The 5,746-nt window shown below is 57.5% G+C and overlaps 1 long non-coding RNA gene across 1 annotated transcript; it reads right to left on the reverse strand.

The window, feature by feature from the left end:
• Positions 1–567: 567 nt before the first annotated feature.
• LOC139077885 (uncharacterized) lies at positions 568–2,218 on the reverse strand. The gene is made up of 3 exons (XR_011530491.1): positions 2,087–2,218; positions 1,239–1,301; positions 568–1,159 (listed from the first exon to the last, which is right to left on the reverse strand). It is a non-coding gene; the product is annotated as an uncharacterized lncRNA (long non-coding RNA).
• Between the last annotated feature and the right edge of the window lie 3,528 nt (positions 2,219–5,746).

Below are 5,746 nucleotides of genomic sequence, written 5' to 3' on the forward strand. Positions count from 1 at the left end.
AGCGTGGGGGCAGAGCTGGGGCAGGGGGATGGAGTCCTCGAAGGTGAAGGCTTTGGTGGTTGCTTGTTTCAGGGTAAGAAAAGTGGATTCCAGGGCACTGCCCGTCGGTCAGAACTTCTTTCAACACAGTTAGCGAAGTTCACAGGGCACCTTTTAACCCAAGACAAATTAGCATTATTGGTGCACAATCCGTGGTTCAGTGGAACGAATAACGCACTCTGAGGCCAGCAAGTCACTGGAAAACTATGATTCATTTCTTTTTTTAAAGATTGGCACCTGAGCTAACAACTGCTGCCAATCTTCTTTTTTTTTTCTGCTTTTTCCCCCCAAATCCCTCCAGTATATAGTTGTATATTCTAGTTGTGGGTCCTTCTGGTTGTGGCATGTGGGATGCCACCTCAGCGTGGCCTGATGAGCAGTGCCATGTCCACCCAGGATCCGAACCAAAGAAACCCTGGGCCACTGCAGCGGAGTCCAGAGGGTTTCCTTTTTTTTAGTTAAAAATAGGATTGAATGCTGGGAATCCAAATTATGAAGAGAAACGCACAAGAAAATAACCACAATTCCTCTGGCACAGTGTTTTGTTTTTATTTAAAATTGGGATTTAGTTGATCAATATTGTTGTTAAAGCCAAAAAAAATCTACTTCAGTATTGCTTTTTTTCATCCTGAAATGTGGGTGAAAAGTGATTGTTTTATTTACAAACTAAATGGATCCTATGGAGAATTACGTCTACCAAGAAAATGTGACTTAAAAAATGAAGATCTGGAATATCATGATTTTTTTTTTCTTTTAAGAGACAAAAGGTATTTCATTGAAAGATGACCCTTGGGTCTATGGGCTCCTGATCCTTCGGGAGGGGGGTTCACACGGAGACCCAGGCCTGGTCTTCAGGACGCAGGCAGGACCTCTTGTGACCAAGGCTCGCCCGGGGCTGAGGCCACGAAAACACAAAGGGACCAGGATGTGGCGCCAGCACCCCAGGTCCACAAGGCAGTCAACCAGTCAGCGGTGGGGTCTTTGTTCACAATTATGGGAACATTCAAGTGACACTGAATTCCGGACAGTCATTCACACGCAACTGGAATTCCGCCTACGCTCCACAGAGCCGCCACACTAGGGCTAGAAGAAATTGCCTGCAAGTATTTCATAGTTGAGACTGAAAAAAAGAAAAAAATACACAAATTAACATGAGTCAGGTAAACGCCTGCATTTTATTTTTAGATGTGACATCTCACCTTGGTTAATACAAACGCTGAGATTTCCCGATACAAAGTTTTCCTCTGGACTCTCTGGGGGACCTGTCGTGAAGATGGAGAGCATGTGACAGCGTCCCTAAGGCCCGGGGGGCAGCCCAGCCGGTCCCCTGGCAGAACCCAGCAACGGCGCACAGCTGTCCGAGCTGGGCAGCCCTGCAGACGCCGGCCGGCCACCTTCTCCTGGGGAAGGACGAAGGGGCCGAGGGAGGCCAGCCTCCTCATTTTCCTCACATTTATCTTGTGATCAGGTCTGTGAATAATCTCTCACATTGGCAAAGAGGCAGCTCAAAACTCATTTATTCTTTTTTGTCTTTTTGGTGAGGAAGATTGGCCCTGAGATAACATCTGTTGCCAATCTTCCTCTTTTTGCTTGAGGAAGATTGTTGCTGAGCTAACATCTGTGCCAATCCTCCTCTATTTTATGTGGGACGCCACCACAGCATGGCTTGATAAGCAGAGCTAGGTCCACACCCAGGATCTGAACCTGTGAATCCAGGGCTGCCGAAGCAGAGCGCATGAACCCAACCACTACGCCACCAGGCTGGCCCCTCAGGACCCGTTTAGAACCCCACTCTGCGATTGTTCCCCAGATCCCACCATGGGGTCTGAGCCTCCGACCCCTCTGGACCTTTCCAGTCCCCAACATCCTGCTGACACATCCAGGAGGGTCAGAGAACCTGTGGGTTTGGCTGCGCCCCCTCGATTCACAAACCCGAGTGCCACACTTGACTGCATTTACTTCCTCCTTTGACAATCTTGTAGTATCTGAGAAAACAGCTCCCTCGCCCTCATTTTTAATGATATCACGAAATCTCATTTTTAATTACCTGAACAAAAAGGTTGCGAGTCCGTCAGCTGCAGCCCAGGGCCTGCAGAGGTGTTACGGGCTCCAGAACCAATTACCTGCATTTCCTTTTACTTATTGCAAATGTGACCTTTCGCTAGAAGCTGATTGCGAGCTTCCTGCTGTGAGTGGGCAGCTCCCGTCTGCGGCTGTCTACCCTCTGGCCAGGACGGCCGCTCATTTCCATTCCCTCTGATGGCTGGAGGACCAGTGTCTGGGCCGGGCACCCAGCACAGAAGGCGGACACACCAGCGCTGTAATGAGAGGGACTGGGGCCACGTGGCCTTCCAGTGACAATCCCCACGCCCACTCCTGAGCGGAGGAAAACCATCCGCCACCTGTCGGGAGGAGAGGACACGGTGCTCTGCGTGTGGTGTGAGACCATCGCGACCTCCGTGCAAGTGTGGCTGGGGCGGGAGTCGGGGGGTGATGGAGACAGGAACCACTGGCCGTCACAGCCCTCTCAGCACCCAAGCCAGCACAGGGGACTGTCACCCAGGGACCCAGACGCGTGAGTCTAGACCGGAGCCCCCCAGGGGCAGGCCCGCCTGAGCAACAGAAGACCCCACAACACAGCCATGCTACAGCCGCCTTCCTGCCTGACGTCGTTTCCTCGACCTCCTAGGGCTCCTGGGGGCCTGATTGTGTGTTCCTGGGGCCATCCTAGCTGCCCCCTCCTCTCTTCTCCCACGTGTGTATGGCAGGGAGGGGGCTCATTTGGGGAAGTTATGTGAGCCGGGCCTGGGGGCACCCTGGATGGGCATTGGCTCCTCAGGGAGGAGAACTGGAACCAGGGACCAGGAGGGGCTGCAGGGCTCGGCGAGGAAAGTGTCCTGGTTCCACAGCATCCTGGGTGTCAGATCATCGCCACAGCCCGGTCCAGGGCAAGATGAGCCCCATCAGCGAAGCCAGGCTGGCCAGTCCCAGGGCAGGGTGGGAACAGCCTGCAGAGACCAAAGGCAGGGGTCTAAGCCTACCAGGTGCTCACCGCCAGGCTGCAGGACGGCACTGGCCTGCCTGTGGCTGCTCAGCAAGCCCAGGTCCCCCGTGATGTCCTCAGATGGGTGTGCAGCAGGCTCTGAGCTTGGGCCAGGCTGAAAGGGGCGCCTGACTCTCCAGAGGCTGTCGCTGCTGGGGCTCCAGGTGTGGTCACCTCCCCAGGGACAGATGGACAGGCCAGGGCTGCCTCATCGGCTCCCTCACCCCCCACCTGCCTCAGGCCTCGAGCTGTCAGAGGACAGAGGAGGAGCAGCAGATGCTCGGCGGCTGAAGGGAGACCCACTCGCGTGCCGGGAGTCCGGTGCACCTAGGGCCCTGAGGCCCCTCAGAGACCTTGGATGCTCCCACACCAGGACGGCCCGGACTGCGGCTCTCACAGGATCGCATCTGAAGACAGCCCTGGCAGAGCCTCTGGACCCAGAGTCCCTGATTCATCCCCAGCAGGGCTGGGGGGACATTTCCAGCTGGGCACCCCCTGAGGAAAAAGGCCAGGAGTCCCATCAGCAAACTCCAAGACACGGTGCCCTCCTCACCTCAAAGGAGGTCTTCTGACCTGCGGAGCATGGGGGATGTGGCCCCACTGGGACCAGCCAGTGATGGCCAGGTGTGTTGGAGGGGCTTTGCTTCCTCACCCAGAGTCCTCGTCCCGTGGAGACAGCACAGCGGGCTCTGCCCAAGCTGGACTCTCCTCCCTCCAGCAGGCTGGCCACGCGCGCCCACGGCTCCCTTTGAGCTGCAGGAAACCCTCTAAAAAGTGCCAGGAGGACGCCTTCAGTGGCATCGGCCCCGTGTCAGAGATGGCACGCGCAGCAGACAGACTTGTGACGCAGGGGTGAGCAGCGTTGCTAAAATCTGCGTGAATCTGAATGAGAAGCGCCGACCTTTGCACAGACGTGGCTGGGCAGCTGGTCCCTCCCCAGTGTCACTCGGTGCTCTGAGGCCCAGGGCGTGTGCGGGCGTGGCTGCGTTTCCTTCAAAACTCCTGTTACCCGTGACCTGGAGAAAAGTGAACTTGATGTGCGGCTGCTGAGAAAGAGGCAGAAGGAGCGGATGGGGAGACATCGGGTCCCCGTCCACCTGATGACGAACTGAGGGACCGCCGGGCCACACAGCCCTCTGGGGTCAGAGAAAAAGGCGGGCACCGCACGGCAGGACCCCTCAGCACCACTCGATTCCTAGAGTGCGCTTAGCACTGGGGCCACGTGGCGGAGACGAGAAAACCGCCCCAGAAGGCCGGGCAGGGATGCACTGAGAGGCTGTCCTCTCAGCTCTGGCGGCCGGAACGAGCACCACAGACGGGGTTCAAACAGCAGACGCTCATTGTCCCCCAGTGCTGCAGACTGGAAGCCCTGATCCAGGTGTGGGCAGGGCCAGTTCCTCCTGAGGCCTCTCTCCTTGGGTGTAGACAGCTGTCTCCCAGCTGTGTCCCCACATGGTCGTCCCTCTGTGCGAGTCTGTGCCCTGAGTTCCTCTTCCTGTAAGACATGGGGTCATATGGGATCAGGGTCCACCCACACGTCCTGACTTTACCTGGATCACCTCTCCCCAGGCACTGTCACAGGCTGAGGTCCTGGGGTTAGGACATCAACATATAAATTTGAGGGATGCAGTCCAGCCCACAACAGAGATGGAAATGGAACCCAGATGACATTGGCCACCACCATCTGGGCCATCAAAAGTACCATGAGGGGCCAGGGGTCTCCCTCAGGCCTCTTGGCCCCCAACAGGTGAGACGGTGCGGGTCCCGTCAGATCACAGAGTGACACGACTTGGAAGGACAGGCCTTTGTGACTCTTGAACACGGACCTGTGAGGGTCAGTGACACCTCTCTGTCCAATCCCCAGCCTGTTCTGCCACCTTTGGGGTTTCCAAGCCCATTGTCACAGCCCCCGGGGGAGGGATGGGGACGTGCCGTGCGCCCCGACCTGCCCTCACACGTGCCGGACACAGCCAGGGACCCCAGACTCCTGCTGGCTGGAATCACAGGAGCCTTGATGGAGGCTCAAGCCCTCCCTGGGCCAGGGTCACGCCCGAGCCCCCGTCAGGAAGGACGACTCCAACGTCGCCAGGCGATTGCTCTGAATGCAGCTGCCTCTGATCGAACTGGGCAGCCCAGGGCGGCCAGCTGAGAATGTGCTCACTTTTCCCTCCACCTCGAGCTTTGGATTCACGTACATGGGCCCAGGAGACACTTGTGCCTAGCAGCCCTCAGCACAGGTCCCAGCCTCCACGCCTGCTTTGAGTGTCCCCCAGACACCCTCCTGCGGCCAGCAGGCAGAGGGGACACGGCCTGGGCAGGCCTCCAGCCGCCGCCTCCTGCCCGGCCATGAGAGGGACGGGGTTCGGGCCAGGAAGATGGTCCTCCTGGGCCTTTGTCAGCCCCAGGCTTCACTCAGTGAGACCGGAATGCTCTGTGACCCGCCCGAACTGCCGTGGGCACCACCCTTGCAGCAGGTCTTGCTGTGGAAGGGTCCTCCTCTCCCTGGGGTCAGCCTGGCGCTCGCTGGGTCCTGGGGGTCTGAGTGTTCTGTCACAATGACTGGCGGTGTTCACGCTTGTCCCAGGTTTGGCGTGCTTCTTCAGCCCCATCCTCAGGGAGCGTGGCTTGTTTCAGAGGCTCCTCCTGAGCCACACACACAGGACG

The sequence above is a fragment of the Equus przewalskii genome, chromosome 20, assembly GCF_037783145.1.
Source record: "Equus przewalskii isolate Varuska chromosome 20, EquPr2, whole genome shotgun sequence".
In the NCBI taxonomy this organism is placed as follows: domain Eukaryota; kingdom Metazoa; phylum Chordata; class Mammalia; order Perissodactyla; family Equidae; genus Equus; species Equus przewalskii.